Source organism: Thamnophis elegans, chromosome 2, assembly GCF_009769535.1.
Source record: "Thamnophis elegans isolate rThaEle1 chromosome 2, rThaEle1.pri, whole genome shotgun sequence".
In the NCBI taxonomy this organism is placed as follows: Eukaryota; Metazoa; Chordata; class Lepidosauria; order Squamata; family Colubridae; genus Thamnophis; species Thamnophis elegans.
Genome location: NC_045542.1, coordinates 172,575,019 through 172,599,329, shown reverse-complemented (window position 1 = coordinate 172,599,329; position 24,311 = coordinate 172,575,019). Strand labels below are relative to the sequence as shown.

Sequence of the window (24,311 nt, the reverse complement as noted above, 5' to 3'; positions counted from 1 at the left end):
TGACCTCTGTCATTGCCAACAAAGGATATATAACAAAGTATTGAGATGAACTTTTGATATTGACCAAATACTTATTTTCCACCATAATTTGCAAAAAAATTCTTTCCAAATCAGACAATATGATTGTCTGGATTTGTTTTCAAATTTTGTCTCTCATAGTTGAGGTCTACCTATGATGTCAATTACAAGCCTCTCATCTTTTTAAGTGGGAAAATTTGCACAATTGGTGGCGGACTAAATACTTTTTTGCCCCACTGTGTGTGTGTGTGTGTGTGTATGCATATGCATATATATATATATATATATATATATATATATATGTATGTATGTATGTATGTATGTATGTATGTATGTATGTATGTATGAGGTGTGGAAAGAAGTTCATGTGGTGCTCACTTTGGCAGCATATATTAAAATTGGAACTATACGGAAAGAAGTTCGTGTGGAGCAATCAACTTACTTTCCATAAAAGGAACAATATGGGGGAGATGCCTTTTGGGATTGGAGTGTCCTGAATTCCTGTAAAAAGGTTGACTAATGTCAAAAATATACAGTAAAGGCAGTGCTTCACTCAAGAATTGTGAATTGATGTGTCTTAAAGGGCCGCACAAAAGAAAAATGGCATATAAGCACATACTGTGGGAAGAGCTTGCAATGCTTTTGTTTCATCTTCAGATGAAATAGCTTTGCATTGCTGCCATCATAGGGCTAAGAGAAAGTGACAGCCCAAGATCATTTAGTGTCTAATATAGGACTAGAACTCATGGTTTCCCAGTTTCCAGCTGGTGTCTTAACCACTCCACCAAGCTGACTTCTTCAAGTGGAATAGAAACTTTATTTTTGGAAAATAAGTTATTGTAGGTACGCATGGGAAAAACATTAGAATGCATAAAATGCGGGAACAGTTTGAGATAAAAATGTTCACTTGGGAAAGGAATATAAATGCAGGGAGAATGGGAAGAAGTTAAGCAAGGGCCGGTCCCTTATTTTCCATGACAGGATCCATATCGAAGAACCACAAGTACATGTGTAGGAGAAGAATTATCAAGTTGGAGTCCAGAATTTCAGTATAAGGAGCTTTTATTTCCCACAAAACGTTTCACATAGGAGAGACAATATAGACATAAATGCATAGAACAGCATTTTATCTGTCTTACAGTATTTCCCATACAAGAATCGACTTTAAGGATCCAGTAAGTACAATGCTCCCACAGAAAGAAGTGAACAGTTCAGAAGATCATCATAAGAGAAACTGAATAAATGTATGCATTATGGAAAGAGCTCCTAAAACAGATTTGTTTTTATACCAGAGGCATTACCTAGTTAGTTATGTCTTTCTCACAAGAATCTTTTATTACATTGTCCTGCTTATGCCAGTGTTTGTCAAGACCTGTGTCTGCTCAGTTTGCTTTATTTGCCGTAGGTAGAGGCAACATCATAAGTTGTTCTGGGATCAGGCTTTGTGAAGAGCTGACATACACAAGCAAACCAGGGGAAAATATATGTTTGTATGTATATGTGTATTTTAGCTCTGATTGTATTGAAAATACCAGCCTTCCTTCAATATATAGCCAAATATATCAGCTGTTTGTACTTTTGTCATATATCATGATATGCATTAGTTGTGGTTTATCTGTAAAACATCTCTTCCAGGTGTTTATATGTACAGGTGAAACTCGAAAAATTAGAATATCATGCAAAAGTTCATTTACTTCAGTAATGCAACTTAAAAGGTGAAACTAATAGTATATGAGATAGACTCATTACATGCAAAGCAAGATAGTTCAAGCCGTGATTTGTCATAATTGTGAGGATTATGGCTTACAGCTCATGAAAACACCTAATACACAATCTCAGAAAATTAGAATATTACATGCAATCAATAAAACAAGGATTGTATATGGAACAATATCGGACCTCTGAAAAGTATAAGCATGCATATGTACTCAGTACTTGGTTTGGGCCCCTTTTGCAGCAATTACTGCCTCAATGCGGCGTGGCATGGAAGCTATCAGCCTGTGGCACTGCTGCGGTGTTATGGAAAACCAGGATGCTTCAATAGCGGCCTTCAGCTCTTCTGCATTGTTCGGTCTCATGTCTCTCATCTTTTTCTTGGCATTGCCCCATAGATTCTCTAGCGGTTCAGGTTAGGCAAGTTTGCTGGCCAATCAAGCACAGTAATCCCATGGTCATTGAACCAGGTTTTGGTGCTTTTGGCAGTGTGAGCAGGTGCCAAGTCCTGCTGGAAAATGAAGTCAGCATCCCCATAAAGCTTGTTTGCGGAAGGAAGCATGAAGTGCTCCAAAATCTCCTGGTAGACAGCTGCGTTGACCCTGGACTTAATGAAGCACAGTGGACCAATACCAGCAGATGACATGGCTCCCCAAATCAACAGACTGTGGAAACTTCACACTGGACTTCAAGCATCTTGCAGTGTGTGCCTCTCCATTCTTTCTCCATACTCTGGGTCCTTGGTTTCCAAATGAGATGCAAAAGTTGCTCTCATCAGAAAAGAGGACTTTGGACCACTGAGCAACAGACCAGATCTGTTTTTCTTTAGCCCAGGTAAGACGCTTCTGACATTGCTTGTTGTTCAGGTGCGTCTTGACAAGAGGAATACAACATTTGAAGCCCATGTCCAGGATCTGTCTGTGTGTGGTGGCTCTTGATAAAGGAGGCCCACAATCCAGTGTTAGTCCTGGTATTACCTTGATATTACCCCCCTTTTGTGCATTGTAGCGGCACATGCCTTTTTCTCAGTATGTATCCTACATATTGATATGTTTGATGATTTGTGTAACGTCTTGTATGACAAGTGTCCTTGACAATCCTGTCAAAGACTTGAGGAAATTGACAAGGATGGGGCAAAACACCTATCCAGCATTCAGGCCTAAAGGTGATTGGGGGTTGTCCTTCACACTCTCCAGAGCCCACTGCATATGATTGGATGATGCGAGGCTTTTCACTAGTGCGGCTCCAGTGTCCTAAATTGCGAATACACACATCATTACCAATCACTACTATATGCAACAAGCAAAAGGATCCTCTTCATCCTGTCTTCTCCCGTGCGTCGAAAGCCAGCTTCCTGGGTGTGGCTTAGCAGGGGTTTTCTTCACCACTGTGTGAAGGAGACCTATTGCCGGTAAGGTCTCTACAGAGTGGCCTTGAGGTCCCAGACTGGTGCCCAGCAGGAAGGGGATTACACCTAGTCCAGATACAAATCAATACACACTATGCAAGCAACTAGCAATACACCTATAGCAAGGCAGAAAAGGATATAGTCCAAGGTCATTTTCAAGTGAACCTTAATTTCGTTGGATGTTCACTTGGTCGCATAGCCCATTGCTCCTCAGCAACTCTCTTAATGTGGGTCCAATGAATCCAAGTCTTGGATTCAGCAATCTTAACGATTACAACATAAGGACCCTTCCATCTCCCCTCTAACTGTTCCTTTTTCCAGTGCTTTACCCACACTCTGTCTCCTGGTTTAAAAGTATGACACTTGGTCACTAACCTAGGTGGGGATTGTCTGGGACCATACGTTTTGGGTTTTCCAATTTGCTTATTCAACTCTTGCACCATTTCCATGGCCCAAATCTGGCCAGCCTGCTATGTTCCTTCTAAGGAAAGTGGGAGGGCGACCAAACATCAGCTCATAAGGTGAGAGTTTATGCTGCTTTCTTGGTCCACTTCTAATTGCATACAAAGCAAGTGGCAAAGCATCTAGCCCTAACTAGGGTTAACCTTCGCAAGTGTTCCACACTGCGTTGTAACCTTCCTTGCACTACCTGCCAACCTATCCACATAATATTCCCTCAGTATTGCAAATTCCAATGCTGTGTTTCCCATATGAGTGGCATTATGGGATAACTGCATCAATTGCCAGGCCATAGAGGACGGTACATATATTCTTCCATCTGGAAGCAGTGAGGCTCCCCCAACCCACCACGAAGCGCTCGCCACCCCTCTGACCCCCACCGAGCCTCTTCCCACCACGAGTGTCTTGCATGCCCAACGGGAAGCGGGAGGCTGTTTCACTTTCACTTCAAACGGATGTGTAATCGCTCCGACCTTTCACTCCCCGCTTCCAAAGGGATAAGGAGTAATAATCCCCCCCTCCTACTTTTGGGCGTCTCCTTTCTTGGCAAAGCTGTTTTGGTGAGTTTAGTTTGGGGTAGAAATTACGCTCTTTACCCAATCCAATACATTGTAAGTTTTCCGTTTATCTCCGTGCTTGCTTGTCCCGCCTCTCGGAGCTTTGGTTGGGCCACTAATGGGCGTCTCCTCTGCCTGTCGAGAAGATTTTCCCGGATCAGGCTGAGTGGACTACCGTCTCCTTGCGATCTGCGGGAGCCCTCCCTTCCTCATCACCCCGTCAGGGTGACATTTGGCCCCGAGAAGCCTCCAGGCAAGCAGAAATCAGCTGAGTTTTGCAGAGCTCCACAAGTTTCAGCTGCCACGCTCCGCCGACAAACCGGGGAAATGATAGATTTTTTAATTCCAGGAGTATTATCTGTTCAGTTAGGTCTAACTCAAAAAGAAATCTGTTCAGACAATTGTCCCTCTCATTGCTGCAAAACCTCACAACTTCAGCTCGGTCCCAAACTGCTTTATTTAGGCAGAATCAAGATTTGAAGTGAGCCTGGGATCAGCCTCCAGGCTTTGGGAAGAGCTGCAAGCAAAGCAAGAGAAAATGTATGTGTGTATATTCGTTTTAGCTCTAATTGCGTGGAAAATACTGATCTTCTTTAAACATGTAGCAAGGTATTTAAGGCATTTTTTTTTGACCCGGGGAGGCCCACGATCTCCGCCTGGCTTCTCCCGGATGCCGATTGCACTGCCCGCTCTCCGGGGAAGGTGCAGCTCCGGACAGAGGCTGCCCTGCAAAGCCTCCCAAAGCTGCCCCCGCGGCTGCGATTTCACCTGCAGGGGGCGCTCTCTTTGCAGTCGGCTGACTAGGCCAGTGCGCATGCTCCACTCTGCCTGAGAGTTCCGGCTGAGAGTTGCTCCCTGGGAATCAGGTGGGGGCGAGCAAGAGGGGATTCCGCGACTCAGATCCTCCCCAGGAGAAGGAAGGAGGCGTAAGTCTTGGAGGGGGCAGGAAATCCGCTCCATAACTGCTTTTGGCTGTGCATAGGGGAGATCCAAGAATGGGGCAGGGTGGAGGAGAGAAGGAAGCCTAAAGGAATCCTTTGCTCACATCTCCTTCAGATCCAGATTCCTGGAAGACTGGAAGGATCTTAGGAGAGCCAGCGGAGACCAGTTGCCCGGCGGTGCCAGTAGCTGGAAGATCCCTTCTGAGCCTGGAAGAGAAGAGAAGTGAAAAAGGTCCCAGGTCAGAGAAGCTTCTTTTGGGGAACACGGAGGGATCTTCACAAGCTTGAATTCTTCCATTGCTCCCTGATAGGGTTTTGGAGATTAATAATCCGAGTAGATATTTAGAGAACCTCATTAGCTAAATTGTTCTTGAGTTCTTCCAAAGAGTATCTCCTTTGGAGCGATTCCCCCATTGGGTCTCATCCTTCTCCACTGATGGTCACAAGGGTTTTGTGGGCAAAAGATAAAATCCAGATCCTCTTTTGTCCTGTTTTCTTAACTGCTCTTCTTTGCTTATATTTCAGGTTCTGAGGTCCTTCCAGGAATAGTGAGTAATTGGGTGGATCTCGCAAATCTTTCTCCTGATCTGTTTTTCGGAGGGATCTCTGAGGTTAAAAGTCAGGATACCTCGCTAGGTAAGGGAAGACTGTTCCACCGGATTGGAGACTTTCTAGAAAGATTCCAGTTATCCTTCATTCTCTGCGTCTTCCCGGGTCTTAGTCGTTGGACTTAGTAGAAGGTGACCCCATAAGAAAGGTAGAACTCCCTCTTCAAGCTAGAAAACTTGAGGCGCACAAAGGAATTCCCTCCCTTCAGAGCAAGCCTAGGATTTGCCTTTCACAGAAGACCGACTCCTGTAGGGGCCACCTTGAGTTGCATTCTGGCTCCTCCTCCATCATGATTTCTCTTTGTCTTTGGCCTTCCTTAAGAGATAATTTTGACTAAATTCCTAAACAGATCCCTGCTGGTCCATTTCCAACACCACCTGCTCTTTCAGGCATGTTTCCTGGGTTGCTAGAACATCACTAATTTCTCTGGTTTCAAACTGAAGAGAGAGTGGGGGGGGGAGAGAATTTACAGGGATTGAGCAAATGCTTCGGATGCCGAGAGTATAAACTGCCATGTGTTGTTCCAAAAGGTTAGGAGAACAATCTAACTGAGCTTAGTTCTTCAGCATGTGGTGAGGTTTGGTCTTCTCCTTTTATTCATGGCTCCCATGATGGAGCCCATGAAAGTAAGTGTGAAGAGACAAAAATGGAGGTTTCCAGGGCAGGACAGGAAGAAACCTTAAGCTGTGCCTTCAGGGTAGAAAAGATGAAGTTGAACTCTTTCCTGTTTCCATTCTGTCTCTCTCATTTCCAGTGGACAAAATGGAGTCACCGTTGTTCACTGAATCTTCTCCTCCTATTGGTGGAGTGAAAGAGCTGCTGGATTCCTGACTCAGGTAAGAAAGAAGAGGTTAGCCGCTTATATGGGGGAGAATTAGGAGGCCTCTAGTTTCCTTTGCCGACTGTACATATCATTACTGCTATTCCTGAGCAAAGGACAACAAGGAAATTTAAATTGATGATCAGTCAAACTAGGCCCATCTCTCAACTAAGTTTTGGAGATGAATGGAATTCTTTAGTGGTTATGTCAGAGTGCGCACACTGTGACTATGTGAGACAACCCAGGAGCAGATACAACAAACAGAGGTTTGTATTTAAATAGTGGTTTTATCTACAAAGAATATATACATACATGTTCTTTAGTCCGACCTCAAAGAGAAAGCAATCAGCAAATTAAAGCACAGAAACACACGGGAAGAGAGATATCCCCCAACAGGTCTCTTCTTATTACAGGCTCTTAAAATGGTATTGGCCCAAAAACCTTGCTGACTCATTCCCAGCATTACATCATGGTAGCAGTTGGTCAGCTCTTAAATCTTTACCCTGACAGGTTATATAATTCTGGTTTCAAAAAATGCCACATGGCACTTCATGTTGCATATCCCAAGTAAAGCAGACAGGAGACATGAGTGGTTAGGCTAAATATAGTTTATTGTAAGCATAATCTTGTTTTCCTATCATTGGTGAAAGGAATAAAAACAGGAGAAGCAGAAATGTTAATAAAACGAAGGAGATCATCATAAATTTTAGAAACAGTCGGCCTGGTCATACTCCATTCCATATGAAGGATGCAGCAGTAGACATGGTCAACAGTATTAAGTGTTGCAAATGCAGATATCAAAGAATCTGAACTGGTCTCCACACATCATCCTTAGTGAAGCATGCAAACCAGCGTCTCCATTTCCTTCGTTGGATGAGGAGTATTTCTAGCAGGACTACCAGATTCTGTAACAGCTTTGTTCCCTATGCCTGGTAAACATCCAAGATCTATTTCTCTCGCCATTTCTTCATTTGATAATCAAGAAAGAAAACCACTGGACTCCATTTGTTGAAATCAAGTGTACTTTTACTAATTATAAATGAATAGATGCGAAGCTAAGCGAAGTCTGGTTAATTAGGTGCGAAAGCGAATAATATATTGTATAATTCATTTCCCTCCCCTTGGCATCCCGTGCACAGTCCAATCATAATTCTCCCAAATGTCAGGTGTGAGATAACTTCAAAAGGCATTACCAGGATGGAATGCCGGACCGTTGGCCTTGGCGGGAAACACTCCTCCTCCACATGCGCAGTAAGGTGGTCAGATCAGAGTCCAGAAACTTCCTCCAGGACAACAATGATTCCCCTCCCAAATACCATGCCCCCCCTTCCCGTTTCAATGGCAGCCGAAGCAGTGGCAAAGCAGAGGCTGACACCATGTATACATCCAAACTAAACTGTGTTGTTTCTCCGTGTCATATATGTGATTATATGCATAATTTTGTATTTAATTATTAGAGGTGGAGACCCTTTTGTTTTGTACGCAACAAAATTTCATTTTAATATATACCAAACAGCGTACATTCAAAGTGAGAATAAAGTTATATTCTCTTTCTCCCTTGATAAATTGCTTTGTGTATCATCAGCATTTTGATGGCTGGAAGTGCCTTCCTAGTATTTTCATGAAAGTTCATGAGACTGAGCAAGGCTGACCCTTCAAAGAACCACAAAGACCATTTGGTTACTATGATACACAGAAATCCTACAGAACCTCTTGCAAATATCATGAAATGTTGGGGCCACTGATAGATGGTGTGTCTGAGGCACACTATGCCACTTGATCAAGGCAGGTTGCTGACATTGAAGGTCAGCAGAGTCAGTCAAAGTAGTGCTAAAATGTTGTAATTGGCTGTCAGGCATAGGCTGTGAATGTTGTCCTTTTTATCATACTATGTTAAGTCCGACTAGGGAAAGGCCCAGTCAAGAATTTTCACTTTGTGCTCTTAGGCTTTGCAGATTAAAGGAGGCCTTGCAAATTCTATCTGCTCACATGGATTCTTCTTGTTTAGAGTCCTGTGTCCTTTGGGGAGGTGGCCATCCATTTCAACAGTGAAGAGTGGTTGCTGCTTGATCCCAACCAGAAAGCCCTGCATGAAGAAGTCATGTTGGAAATGTCTAGGATCATGGCTTCTTTAGGTGAGGGTTCCTCTGGAGGAAAATTTAAGTCATAGCAAGGTGTCACTAGATACTTTATTTACAACTTAGATACATACGTAAGTTAATAGCAATAGCAGTAGACTTATATACCGCTTCATAGGGCTTTCAGCCCTCTCTAAGCGGTTTACAGAGAGTCAGCATATTGCCCCCAACAATCCGGGTCCTCATTTTACCCACCTCGGAAGGATGGAAGGCTGAGTCAACCCTGAGCCGGTGAGATTTGAACCGCTGAACTGCTGATCTAGCAGTAGCCTGCAGTGCTGCATTTAACCACTGCGCCACCTCGGCTCTTGTTAAAGTTAAGTTGTTAAAAATGATTCCATACTCTTCTTTTTTCCTCTTACATTAATTCCGGTCCCCTTTCATGGTCTTCTAAGTAGCAGTTTCATTTAGAAGAAAGAGATCAGTACAGTGACCAGCAAGGGTTGACATTCAGTCTTGTAATCATCTTTGACCCACCCCTGGGTCATTACTGCAGAGTTATTGGGAAGATGATCAGGGATAGGATGTTTTTGCTTGTTGTAGTTGTCCTACTCAGCAACAAATTTTGTCTTGCTTTGTGTTGCAATGACATATGTTCTCTTACTAAATGCAAGTTGGGTGCCTCATAGATGAGACGAGTTGGGTGCCAGGTCCTGTTGTCAAGACTTGTTTTTTTTTGCTTTAAGCTTTTAATGAGGGTTAGATGAACAGCCACACTAGTCTTTTAAGTTAGTAACTAATATTCATGCTGTCATTTCCCTCGGTGCAGACGCCCAGTAATAGATAAATCTGTGCATAGGAATACTAAACTGGAGGTTGTAGATTATTCTAATTTATTTCTCTTCCCCCGGCAAGCATTTGATGCTCAGAAGAAGGGAAATGACCAGGAGCCAAATTTAGTGCCATTGCAAATAATCAAAACTGAAATTCCTGAGGAGACATCTACAAATAATCGGGGAAGGAGAAAACGTGGAAAGAATCACAATTGGAGAGAAAAATCTATTTTTGAATGTGTGGAAATGGATCGTTTCCTGACACAACATGATTCCAAAGAAAGTACGGAGAAGTGTCGAAGTAGAAATCTGAAATCCCATAAAGGGAGAAAACCCTATGAATGCATGGAGTGTGGAAAGAGCTTCAGTGTGAAGAGTTCTCTTACTTCTCATAAAAGGGTCCACACAGGAGAAAAACCCTATGAATGCCTGGAGTGTGGAAAGAGCTTCAGTGTAAAGGGAGGTCTTACTTCTCATAAAAGAGTCCACACAGGAGAAAAACCCTATGAATGCCTAGATTGTGGGAGGGGCTTCAGTCACAGCAGTGGCCTTGCTTCCCATAAATTGGTTCACACAGGAGAAAAACCCTATAAATGCCTAGATTGTGGGAGGGGCTTCAGCCAAAGCGGTAGCCTTGCTTCCCATAAATTGGTCCACACAGGAGAAAAACCCTATGAATGCCTGGAGTGTGGAAAGAACTTCAGTGGAAAGAGGGGTCTTACTTCTCATAAAAAGGTCCACACAGGAGAAAAACCCTATAAATGCCTAGATTGTGGGAGGGGCTTCAGCCAGAGCTGTAGCTTTGCTTCCCATAAATTGGTTCACACAGGAGAAAAACCCTATAAATGCCTAGATTGTGGGAGGGGCTTCAGCCAAAGCGGTGGCCTTGCTTCCCATAAATTGGTCCACACAGGAGAAAAACCCTATAAATGCATAGATTGTGGGAGGGGCTTCAGCCGAAGTGATAGCCTTGCTTCCCATAAATTGGTCCACACAGGAGAAAAACCGTATGAATGCCTGGAGTGTGGAAAGAACTTCAGTGTAAAGAGGGGTCTTACTTCTCATAAAAAGGTCCACACAGGAGAAAAACCCTATGAATGCCTAGATTGTGGGAGGGGTTTCAGTCACAGCGGTAACCTTGCTTCCCATAAATTGGTCCATACAGGAGAAAAACCCTATAAATGCCTAGATTGTGGGAGGGGCTTCAGCCAAAGCGGTAGCCTTGCTTCCCATAAATTGGTCCACACAGGAGAAAAACCCTATAAATGCCTAGATTGTGGGAGGGACTTCAGCCGAAGTGGTAGCCTTGCTTCCCATAAATTGGTCCACACAGGAGAAAAACCCTATAAATGCCTAGACTGTGGAAAGAGCTTCAGGGGAAGCAGATCCCTTACGGCCCATTTTCGGGTCCACACAGGAGAAAAACCCTATAAATGCCTTGACTGTGGGAAGGGTTTCAGCCAAAGCAGTAGCCTTGCTTCCCATAAATTGGTCCACACAGGAGAAAAACCCTATAAATGCATGGAGTGTGGAAATAGGTATAAAAGCAGTAGTTATCTGAACTTCCATAAACGGCTCCACACAGGAGAGAAACCCTATACATGCATGGAGTGTGGAAAGAGCTTCAGTCTAAAGAGTTCTCTTACTTCTCATAAACGGATCTGCACAGGAGAAAAAAACCTATAAATGTCTAGACTAAAGTGTAGGAAGAGTTTCCGCCAAAGTAGTCAACTTAGTTTCCATAATAGGACCCATACAGGGATAAGTGCACAGTCTGTGGAAAGACCTTCGCTGCCAGTGGCCATCTGATTTACAATAAAAGAACCCACACAGGATAGAAGCCTTATAAATGCTTGGAATGTGGAAAGGGCTTCAGTGATAACCGTTCCCTTACTTCCCATAACGGGATCCATAAAGGAGAGATATCATGTATGCCATGAATTTGGGAAGAGTTTGAGTACAAGCCAGTCCCTTACTTACCACATTAATACCACACACGGAAGAAATTGCACTAGTGCAATTAAGTCACCTGTTCCCATAAGAGGATCCACACAGGAGGGAAATAGAAATGTATGGAATGAGGAAGGTGTTTTTGTGAAAATAGAATGCTTCTCAAGAAAGAATCCACAGAGGACAGAAAAAAATCTCCCGTGGAAAGCAACCAATTTATTTACCATATTAATACTCTCCTAACCTAGCTGAAAGGGGCTTTAAAAATGTGTCGACCCTGAAGATTACATATATGGAACCATATTTTATTGTAGCCTTTGTACTCTTTTTTATTAGCATTTAGGTTTGTAGTAAATGAATTTAAAAATACTTTCAGGCTCGCCACTTTCTAACTGTTGAAAGGCAGGGGGGTTGTAAAGATAAGGGGGGAATGTCATATTTAGGTCGCATTTCCTGTGGGAAGAGAAGAGGCCTGCAGCTGGCCGGAGGTGGAGTTTGGAGTCGCCAGGCTGTTGGACTGACAAGTGATTGAAGATTGTGATGTTTTTTTGGGGGGGGGAGGGAGTTTCAAACTTTTGCTTTTATAGGGTGTAATTCTGGATCTGGTTCAGAGTTGGAGTTATACCAAATCCTTGACAATTTAATGTGTTCCTAATAAATGGATTTGAAAAGAAAGATGGACGCCATGGACTAATTTTCAGGACACATAACTTGGAGGCTTGAGAAAATGGTTTTATTGATTTAACATTTTTTTAAAGATCTTGATTTAAGTTATTCATTGGTCAGTTTCTCTGATTAATCATTACCGTATTTTCTATTTCTCAAGATTTTCAAATGCCGCTTTACTGGCTCCTTCATTTTGTGATATCAAGTTCATCAGAAAGATCAATCATAGTTGACATATCAGGTTGCTATGGTTTTGGAGAAAACAGTTACAAGCATGATTGTGACTTTGTACTTTTTATCGATATATTTTTAAAAAACAGATTTCCTGATTATGAACAACCTTTCTCATATGTAAGAGAACTTATCAGGGGGGATGGGGAGTGGAATAAAATGTTAGAAAGTGCTAGAGGGGGTGGTGGAATGAGTTCAGATCTGACTCAGTTTCACGTTCCACAGTGATACATTGAAAATCATGGAATGAGAAAAGCATTAGCAAGGTATATATATATATATATATATATATATATATATATATATATATATATATATATATATATATATATATATATATATATATATATATATATATGAAAGAAGCAGAGACATAGCCTATAAAATCAGGGAACATTCCTCATTATAAAATCTTGGCATTTTTAAGTAATCTTAATTACTTAATTTTGCAGCTGTGGAATCCTTGCAGCATTGATAGTGCTTTGGCCAACTTTATCTTCTTTACATCAGAGGTTTCAAAGGATAACCAGAGAACAGAAACCCTTTTGCTGCTTTCTACAGTCTGAGCATCCATTTGGACTTTTGAGTGATAGACGAGGATTTGTGCTTCAAGGAGTTAATGGGAAGACATTTACCAGCATCTTCTCATTAAATACAATTAAATAATACAATAGTTGAATATATTATTATGTCAAGGTATTTCGTATTCTCCAGCCAGCAATTTCACCCTTTCTCTTTGCCTTGTAAGATATACCATTGTTATTTTGAAGGATATTTGGGGGTGAGTGGAGTCGGAGGCCTTGAAGGGGATCAGGTAGTAGGATCTGAGGATACTCTCAGTCATTCAGCCTCAGCCATGGGGTGAGCCTGAGGGATCCACTGAGGTGGTGCAGTGGTTAAATACAGCACTGCAGGCTACTTCAGCTGACTGCAGTTCAGCAGTTCGGCTGTTCAAATCTCACCGGCTCAGGGTTGACTCAGCCTTCCATCCTTCCGAGGTGGGTAAAATGAGGACCCGGATTGTTGGGGGCAATATGCTGACTCTAAACCGCTTAGAGAGGGCTGAAAGCCCTATGAAGCAGTATATAAGTCTAACTGCTATTGCTATTGCTAGGTGTTTTCCTTCAGGGAAACTGCTGGATTGAGGGGGGCGGCCCCCCAAACTCTGGTCCTTCTTTTGGGTTGGGGACTTTTTTCTCGCTTGCCTAAATCAGGGATACTTTAAACCATGTGGAGGTGGTGGGGCCCCAAGATCCACAAGGGTGGGGGGGGGTTGGAAAGATATTCTCGGCAGGACACCATTGAGGTAAAGGAAGCCTGAGGGAGAGGAGAGGCCCAGAGGGTGGCCTAATTCAGAGAGCAGGATTGGTCCCTGAGGAGCTCTGGGGATCCCTGAGGGTGGTGCTTCCCTCTGGGGGTGCCTCTCTCTCATCCTCTCAGCCAGTAAATAGGCTCCCAACCCCTCTCAGGACTGCCGTTTCCTGCTGAGAGAAGTGCACTGGGAGGGGTGTGGACAGAAGAGAAGGGGAGAAGTCTCACACTCCCACCTTCCTTGCCCGGCAGCCTTTTGTCCAACATCTCCCTTAGGGATTTCAGTCCCCTCCTACCCACCCCACCAACATCAATGTTCTCCCACCACTCCCTCCTTACTGATTGGGGCTCCTTATCCCCTTCTAGGGACCCTGGATAGCACTACCACCAGTAGCAACAGGGGACCTCAACATAGCCCATGGATGCCCCCCCCAAGAGAGGAGGCACCTAGAGGCTGCCAACCTCAGAAGTGGAATTGGGTGGGTGGGGTCTGGCCAGGGTGGGTACTTTGGAGAAAACATGGGAATCTTCCCTCCTACGATTCATCTGTTTTTGGAGGTCCAAGGAAGCTTGCGGGCAGGTTGTCAGGAAGAGTTTCCCGAGCAGAAAAGCCTGCTTGGCAAGGGAACAGCCCGTACTTGAAAAACGGAGGTGTCTTGCAAATGTCAACCAGATGGGAGCGCCATCGGGTAACTGCCTGTGTTGTTTCTCTGTGTCATACATGTGGGTATATTCATAATTTTGTATGTATTTATTTTGTCATGTTTATGTAGTGCATATTGGAGATGGTGTCCTTTTTGAGAGCTGTATGCAATGTGATTTCATTTTAATGTATTGTAGGAATTCATCACCCAGCCCTCTCCCAGAAAAATGAAATATCCTAGGAAATATTGAAAAGGCAGAATATTTCTCTGGATGTGAAAAGGAAGAAAAATGTTTTATAAAGAGAGAATAGCTCCCTGTAGCTTCCTGCCTCCACCCACTTTGTCAATGGGCCATTAAGAAGGCCATGCCAGTCCCTTTACATAATAAAGAGTTCTCCCCTTCAGCTCCAGGAGATGGGATTAAGGCATGATAATATTGGCCCTTTACCCAACTCTCCACATGGCATCTGAGAGCTCAACCAAACCTGGATTCAAAACGCAACCTAGAGAGTTGCCCCTGCATGGCCCCATGGGAGTCCGACAACCAATCAGAATACAAGATCAAGATCAAAGCCCAGAGAGGGCATAAAACCAGGGTCTTTCAGCATCTCAGCCCCCTCCTTCTCTTCTTCTCCACCAACATTGAAGCATGTGATCCGCTTTTCTGTTCAGGACTCAAGCCATGTGGCCCTGTCCACCATTAAAACCATCCAAGCATCCTCCATGTCTCCAGTGTCTTTTCCCCCACTTGGAGCCGAACCCAGAAGGACATTTCTTTCAACAGTATGCCAGTCAATATACATACATTCAAAGTGACAATAAAATTATTGTTCTGTTCTACTCTATTTTATACATCGATGTAGTGAGCGGTGGTTGGACTAGATGGTTCTCTGGGCTGGGAAGAACGGAGGGCGAAGCTACACTGGTGTTAACTATTCAACCTTTTCGTGCAACGCTTCCTCTTTCTGCAACGCCTCCCCGCTGGAATGAAGGCCATCGGAAGCGCCACCGTCTCAAAAAGAGCCGGGAGGACCAACCAGACATTGGCTTGAGTAGCGTTTCAGAATCATCACACGGTCTCGCCGCTAGAGGGCCGGGCGCTGCCGACTCACCGAGCGCCACTGCGCATGCCCTGGCGTCTGCCTGGCTGGGGAGACCCGGCAGCGAGTTGCCCCCGGAATCTTGGGGAGCGGGCAAGGGGGGCTTCCCGCGGGGAGGGCTGGAGAACAGCTCCTTTCCCATCCGCCGCCAGAGCATCCTCGACCGGTTTTTGCAGGGAGGAGAGGTAGCAAACTCCCCCGGAGCCCGTGGTGAAGAGGGGAGCCCCCGGATTCCCCCAAAAAGGTATGCTGGGCTCCGAATCTCGAGGCTGTTACGAAGGGGGAGTCCCCCCTCCCATTCTTGCTCCTGGCCGTGCAGTAGAAAAGCTCCCGCCCTCCGAAGGGAGGGAGAGGAAGAATTGCTGGGGGAGGGGGAGGAAGCTTAAATCGCCACTTGTTCCTATATTTTGCTTCACAGATTTGTAGCGAAAAAGAATCCGGGAAAGGGGCTTCACTCTCTTCACACCTCCGCAGAACCACCACCCCCCAAATTTGGCTTGGTCTCCAAGGGGGGCGGGAGGGAGGAGGGGCTGAGGGAGAGAGGACAGATGTTGCCACTGAGCTGAAACATCTCTAAGAATAAAATAGGCTCCTAGATCTGAAAGGGACCTTGAAGGTCTTCTAGTCCAACCCCCTCCCTGCCCATGGCAGGAGACCTTATATCAACTCCGACAAATAGTTATCCAGTCTTTTCCTGAAAACATCCAGTGCTGATTGCTGAAGTAGCCACAACTCCAGGAAGCAACCTATTCCATTGATTAATGGTTCTCACTTTCAGGAAATGTCTTAATTCCAGGTTGAAGATCTGTTTAACCAGCTCCCATCCATTGCTTCTCGTCCTAGCCACAGTTTTGGAGAATAAGTCCACCCCACTCCTATCCTCACGCACTGAAAGGCAGTTGTCATTAACCCCCCCCCCTTATGCAGACTCCTTATAAATTGCTATTATCTGAACTCCAGCATATTTTTGCTTGCATTGTGGCAACTAGGAGTGGACTTCATATTCCAAGTGAGACCTCAGCAGTGCAGTGCTAGGACTTCCTTTGCTCTTGATGCTGTCCCTCTGTTGATGCAGAATAGAATTATATTTGCTTTTTCGGTAGATGCAGCAAGTGTGGGAATCCACACGTAACACCTAGATCCACCTCACAGTTACTACTACTGCTGAGTACTGCTAGTTACTGCCTATTACTCCAGGCCTTGAATCATCTTAGTTGCTGTTCTTTGCAGTTTTTCCAAAGCTCAACAACTTTATTGTGGTCACCAAAACTGGATACAGTATCCCAGCAGGGGCCTTACTATTGTAAGCAATACTAATACTTCACGTTATTTTGATTCTATGCCTTTGTTTATACAACCAAGGATTGTATTAGCTTTTTTGGGCTGCGGCCGCATATGCCTGGCTCATAAAAGTGTCTGCCACAATGTTATTTCTCTTTCCTCTGGCTTTCTCCAAAATGTGTTCAAGAATGCTTTCATCCTTGGTGTTGTGTATTTCTGTAGAGATGCAGTGATTCCTCACATACAATGCAATTTCCTCTCCTCTTTTGTTGACTCTGGTTTTTTTTGAACAATTTATACCCTTCTAGTTGTAATTCCAATCATGAGTTCTATCCCACCAAGTTTCCATAATGGTGACAATATGATACCTGCTTTTGTGTATTGGATTTCAAGAATACCCCATTTGTTCCCCATTACTCTGAACAGTAATGTATAGGCATCTGAGTGCTTTATGGCTGACCTTCCTTACTTGTGTTTTATACCTAAGTTCACCTTCCTTCTCACCATTTCCTTTCTTGGTTTTTGTTGTTGTCTGTTTTGTTATTGTAAGGTTCATGTTTGGAGTTGGGTCCTAAAGATTCATCTCCTTCCTTTCCAATCTTAGTTTTAAGCCTTTCAGATAAGCTGAGCCAATTGTTTTCCAAGCACATTCTTCCTGGTTCTTTTGAGCTGTAGCCTCCACCAAAATCAATTAATAGAACATCAACTTTGCCCCACTCCAGAGTCAGTTGCTCTGGTTTAGATTAAATGCTCAGTTACTCAGTGAGAATGTTCTGTGTAATCTCCTGGGTTTTTCTTTTTCAGTTAAGATGTAATCATTGGGGACCATCCGAGGGCTGAATGGCTTGAAAAACTTCTGGTTTCGCTGCGCAACTCATTCAGATCCCAGGTCTGAAAAGATCTTTGGAGACCCAGAAGATTTCAGGGCCCTTGTGCGTTTCTGTCAGAGAAGATTGGAAATGGATGCAAACCAGCCAGCCTGGGAGAGAGTAGGAAAAAGCCCTACTGCTGCTCATCTTGGGAACTGTGGGGAGATCTGGGCAGGAGCCCGGCAGAACATCCTGGAGGAAACACTTAGTTCTGAGATCCAACATTGGTGCTTCAGGAACAGCCCTTTTCAGGAGGCTGAAGGACCACGAGAGCTTTGCAGCCACCTTCACCGCCTTTGCTGGGGATGGTTGCAGCCCGAGAAGCACACCAAGGCTCAGATATTGGACCGGGTGATCTTGGAGCAGTTTCTGGCTGTCTTGCCCAGGGACATGCAACGCTGGGTGCGGGAGTGCCGAGCAGAGACCAGTTGCCAGGCAGTGGCCCTGGCCGAAGGTTTCCTGCTAAGCCAAGCGGAAGAGGGGGAACAGGGAAGGTGCCAGGTGAGAGATGCTCCTCTTGGGAAATAGAGATGGATTTTAATCTGCTTGTATTCTTAATTATCTGCCTAGGAGAATTGTTGGGATTAGTAATACAAGAAAATGTTTAGAGAATTCCATTAGAGGAATTGTTCCTGTATTCTCCCAGATGACATATGTAAATAGATACTCAAATCTTGCAATATTGTGGGCCCAAAATTAAAATCCAGGTTCAGTTATATCCTGTTCTTATCTCCTCTTCCTTGCCTGTATTTTTCAGGTTCCGAAGCCCTTCCTGGAAGTGGGCACTTATTATCCTGAGGAAATGGTCGTTAATGCAGATCCGTGGTGTTGCAGGGCTATCTCCAAGCAGGAAGGTCAACATCAGGATGGTTCAGCAGGTGATGGTTATTCTGCATGACTGGAGGTTTTTGAGAGATATTCCAGTTTTTCTTAATTCTGTGTATCTTTTCTCTTGTGTCTAATTAGAATTACTAGGTGACCCAACAAGAAATACTTAATTCTCCTACTTCAAGCTAGAAGGCTTAAGTCCCATGAAGGAAGCCCCTCCTTCAGTCCATATACTACCTTCCCATGATTCCCCATTTGCAGAAGACTGGTTCTTCTGGGGATCACTTTGGTGGTATTCTTATTCCTTCATCCCAACGTATTTTCTTTGTCCTGAGAGACAGGGAAGGGAGCAACCTGTCTTTGGCCTTTCTTAATAATTTGGATAAAATTCTAATACATCTCCCTGCTAGACCATCTTGTACCTTCATATCAGAAGAGATGGAGTTAATCTTTTTCCTGCTTATCTCTTTCCTTCCCAGGGAATGAAATGGAATCACAATTGTTCACTAGATCATCTCCTTGCATTGGTGAAGCTGAAAGAGGAGCTGGACCTCCATATCAGGTAGGAAAAAAAAGATCAGGGGCTAATTTGGGGAAGCAGTGGGAGGCCTCCGTTTTCATTTGGGGTCTCAGCACAACATACTGCCGTCAAGATTTGAAGCGAGCTTTTGCTGTTGCAATCATTATTGCTTCTCACATTGCTAACGAACCAGGAGGAGATAAGGGGAGTATTGAATCTAGGCTCCAGACATCAAGAAGACAAGTGTGAGCACCAAGGACAATTCAGCAGGTGTTTGCCAAATCCAAAGATTTTTTCTCATAGCAATACAATGAGACTCAATTGGACAATGTGACCTGCACTAATGAGGGGAGGGAGAATCCTATGCTTCGATTATGTAGGTTTGCGTGTGAATTGGATAGATCTGGTTTTGCCCTCATCAATGCCAAAATGATATACTCAAAAGTTTTGCATCAAGAGATTGGATTGTCTCGACTGTGGCTGCTGTGGTTGGGTTCGTCAGTTGAAACGTTGACAACTGAGACCTCAAATATGCTGACTGAGTCTGCTCATAGGGATTCTTTCTCTTTCAGAGTCCTGTGTCCTTTGATGAGGTGGCCATATATTTCACTAGTGAAGAGTGGTTGCTGCTGGATCCCAGTGAGAAAGCCTCGCACCGAGAAATCATGTTAGAGACATGTGAGATTGTGGCTTCTTTAGGTAAGGGGTACTCTAGAATTAAGCAAAAGCAGGGAATCACTAGACAGTTTACAGCTTAGGAAATTTGCACAAATCTTGTTAAAATTATTGCCATAGTATGTATGTATGGTGGCATTGGACGCAACTTAAGGTACAGCACATGTGACACAAGTTCATACATCACATCAAGACCTGGGCTGCAGAACACTGCATTGCTTATTATTTAATTTGTGGGATTTTTTTAAAGTTGTTGTTCACTGACAAGAATGAAACAGGACCAACTATGCTGTTGGACCAAGTCCACAGATGACACGGTCACATCCAATTGAATTGTTTGCTTACACTTAATAAAATCTTGCCAAACTAAATCTATAACCTACTCACTTACTAGATACCAGTATATCCTGAGAAATTCGCGAGACCCTGAATTTCTTCCCCCCTCCTTCATCCAGCTTGGGACTACGCAGTGTTTCGATCTGGACCTTTCTCTGTGAAAGATCTGGGAAACATGTTTTTCCAGGCATTCATTCCATCATATATACAATTTTAAAAGATTAATAACTAATAATCATGCTGTCATTTTCCTACTGCTTTCCCTGCAGATGCAGGCTAGGGACTGGGAACAGCAAGTTGTATGTTTGTTGCCTTAGATTTAGAAGTATTGAAAGAGCTTCTGCAAATAATGAGACTTGATCCCTATCAACATCCTGAATTTCTTGCTTTTCTAATCAGATTTTCTAATTGTCCTTTTTTCCCATCAAACAGTTGATGATCAGGAGAATGACAATTACCAAGAGCTGAGTGTGGTGCCAGAAGTAATCAAGATTGAAATAAAAGAAGAGACATCTACCGATAAGTTTGAAAGAAGGCAAAATGAGAAAAAGCAGTGCTACAACTGGAGAGAAAACTCCACTCTTGGATGTATGGAATTGGATTATCTCCTGACCCAAAATGTTTGTAAGGAAAATGGGATGGGAAACTATCAAGGAAATGTGGAAATATTCCAAGCAAAACCCAATTTCAGTAATTGCCACCTCAGCAATAAAAGTGACATTGTTCCTCATAAAATGATCCATACAGGAGAGAAACCTTATAAACATGTGGACTCTGGAAACAGCTTGAGATGTACTAGTAATCTTAACTACCATAAGAAGATCCATTCCGGGAAAAAGCCTTATAAATGCACAGACTGTGGGAAAGGATTCAGTTCAAACAGTTCCCTTACTTATCATGAAAGGATCCATAGGGGAGAAAAACCCTACAAATGCCTAGAGTGTGGGAAGAGCTTCGTACAAAGTAGTGACCTTACTTCCCATAAAAGGATCCATACAGGGGAAAAACCATATAAGTGCATGGACTGTGGAAAAAGCTTCAGTTCGAATAGTTCTGTTAATTATCATAAAAGGACACATACAGGTGAGAAGCCCTATGAATGCATTGAATGTGGGAAGAGTTTTAGCAAAAGCAGCGTCCTTACTGCCCATAGAAGGATGCATACAGGAGAGAAACCCTATAATTGCATTGATTGTGGGAAATGCTTCAGTTTAAACAGTTCCCTTACTTCTCATAGAAGGATCCATACAGGAGAGAAACCATATAAATGCGTAGAGTGTGGGAAAAACTTCAGCAAAAGCTGTTACCTGACTTCCCATGAAAGGATCCATAAGGGAGAGAAACCCTTTCAATGCATGGAGTGTGGGAAGAGCTTCAGCAAGAGCAGTGTCCTTACTTCCCACAAAAGGATCCATTCAGGGGAAAAACCTTATAAATGCACGGATTGTGGAAAGACCTTTCATGGCCGTGGCCACCTGATGTCTCATAGGAGGACTCACACAGGAGAGAAACCCTATAAATGTCTGGAGTGTGGAAAGAGCTTCAGTCATAGTGGTTCCCTTACCTCCCATAAAAGAGTACACACAGGAGAGAAACCGTATAAATGCATGGACTGTGGAAAGAGCTTCAGTCGAAGCAGTTCCCTTACTTGCCATAGAAGGATCCACTCAGGATTCAAACCTTATATATGCAATCAATGTGGGAAGAGCTTTAGTACAAGCAGCTCTCTTACTTATCACATTAGTATCCACACAGGGAAGAAACTATATCAATGCACGGAGTGTGGGAAGAGCTTCAGGTTGAAAAGTCACCTAAATTCCCATAAAAAGATCCACATAGGTTTGAAACCTTACAAATGTATGGAATGTGGAAAGAGTTTTTCTGAAAACAGGACTCTTACTTGTCATGAAAGAATCCACACAGGGGAGAAAAAATATGCATGCACGTTGTGTGGAAAGAATTTCATGTGGAGTAATCAACTTACTTCCCATAAAAGGACCCATATGGAGGAGATGCCTTTAGGAACTAAAGCATCCTTAATTCATGTAAACGGATCCACTATGATATGAAACCTTATAAAAGCATGGAATGCAGACAGAACTTTAGTCAAGAATTGACTAAACTGATTCATGTTAAAACACTTGATGTGCAGGACTATATCTGCAGGACTAATTTTCCCTGAGGATATCTGTCTGACATTATAAATTGCTCTAAAGCACTATAGAGTGGTATGTAAGTCTTAAGTGCAATTGCTATTTGCCTGTTCCACCAGAGCAATGGAGTTGTCCCTTCTCTTAAATATTGCCATCCTGTGGGTCTTCAGAACCGGCCTTTTCTTTTGCAGTGTCTGCCCTATAGAACACACTTCCCAAGAGCTGATAGTCTCTGCTCCTTTAACCCTTCCACAGAGCCCTTAAACTGGGTGCATTAGAGAAGTGAGGCTGAGGCACCTTTTTTTGCTGTTTGCTTTCATATTGCTTTATACTGCTTAATGGCTGTAAGCCATTCAGTTGTTTTAAGATTGGCAGCTATATAAATGTTTAAAGTTTTAACTAAGTCTATATAGATAACCCTCACTTACCGAAAACAATAGGGATTGGCAACTTCATTATTAAGCCATGTAGTCATAAATTGAAACATCATATGATTGTGCTGGTCTTACATCAATTGGTCAGTTCCACTTGTAATCGTTAATCAAATCCTCTGTGGTTATAAAGGACAATGTGAAATGATTGCAACATGTGACTTGTGGCTTCCACATTGACTTCATGCTTATGAGAATGAATTTAATTTTTTATTATGTGGCCTGAAATCAGGGTCAGCTCTCGTGACTCTACAAACAGGGAGTCCTTAACTTATTACAATTGGATTGGAACTTTCACTGCAAAACAATTGGTCACTAAGCAAGTAAGGGCAAATTTTGACTTTTTTTTGCCTCAGTTGTTAAGTGAATCCAGCTTCCCTGATTGACTGACTGGCTGGGAAGGTCACAAAAGGTAAGCACACGCTACCCCAGGACGCTGCTGCAACTCTTGTAAATATATGCCAGCTGTCAAGCACCCTAAGTTGCAATCATGCAGTGGTTGTTAAATGTGAAGATTGACCGTGTCACTTTGTTCAGTGCCTTTGTAACTTTGAAAGGTCACTAAAACAAACGGTTGTAAAATGAGGATTAGCTTGCAGAGACTCTGCCCAAGATAATCTGTCCCTAACGGGCTCCTTCAGTTTTCCCAACAGTGTCCCGCTGCCACTGTAGTCAAAGCAGTCTGGTGGATGGCACTCTGTTAAGAGAAGCCGTGAGAAGCTGCTAGGACCACAACAAGAAGAAAAGATCAAATAAAGGTTAGCAGAGACACTTGGGCATCCCCTATGTGGAAGTAAGAAAATGTGCCCAGACACCAAGCAAAACTGGCCCAAAGTCATGATTTCCTATGGGGTGTCTTGAACCAATTAAAACTACTAGTATAAAACTACTGATCTGTGAGGTTTATAAGCTTGTTGGTGTGAGGGCCCACCAGAGATTCCTTGGTTTGTTCCTCTAGTCCCCAATGTGGATTTTTTCTCTCGTTACAGAAATAAAAAGTTTTAAGCATATTCCTTTCCTTCCCACCTCTGTGATTATTGCCTATTCACACCAGACGAAACAAACCTCTCACCTTGTGCTGAGTCAATGCATGAACCCTGCAGCTCATCCGCCTCTTCCACAGAGCCCGATTCTCCTTTGATGGCCCTTCCTTCCGCCTTGAGGGAGCTGAGAAAATTCAGCTTTGTGGAGGCCGGTTTGGGAGACCATCAGGAGATCCTATGTCCGCATAGGGAAGCTGCCAAAGACTTTCCAGGGTTTGAGGGGAAACAAGACCCCAGAGATCCCCTTGACGGGATCCAGGTGGTCACCAGAGGATCACTTCTGTCAAAGCTTCTCTCTCTCTCTCTCTTCGGGGCCTCAAGCCCAGGGCTGCCTCTCCTCAGGTGGAGTCTGTGTGCGAGACAGTTTAATGTATGTGTATGCCTTTCGTCGGGGAAAGGAGGGAGATTCGCGTCCAGCGGAGAAGCAGCTGAGGCGATTCAGAGGCTCCCGTTTCCCGCCAAAACCTGACAGGCGCTGCTCGCCCGCCATTGGCTCGGCAGGCTAACGTGACTCAGCGGCCTCACGCGCTCTCTCCCCCCCCCCCGCCATCCATGCTCCCCCCTCCCCCCCAGCAGAACGCCTGCGGCCTACAGGCTACCGAGGCCAAGGCGGGGAGGGAGAGCCTCGCTGACTCGGTGGGCTACTGAGCATGCGCGACACTCAAATGGGCGTTAGGTAATAACGTGTGGTGGTGCTGCGGGGGCTCTGCCGACTTGCTACCGATCGAAAGGCAGAGGCGCCGAAGGGCGCCTTCTTCCCGCAGCCTTTCACCCTTTTTTCTCCGGAAAGGCGAAATTAAGCCCGGGGAAAGCAAAACCAGCGTCTCTTTGTCCTTC

At 43.9% G+C, this 24,311-nt stretch overlaps 1 pseudogene; it reads left to right on the top strand.

The window, feature by feature from the left end:
- The first annotated feature begins 5,093 nt into the window (after nucleotides 1-5,093).
- Nucleotides 5,094-23,295, top strand: LOC116502599 (annotated as a pseudogene).
- Nucleotides 23,296-24,311: the final 1,016 nt, after the last annotated feature.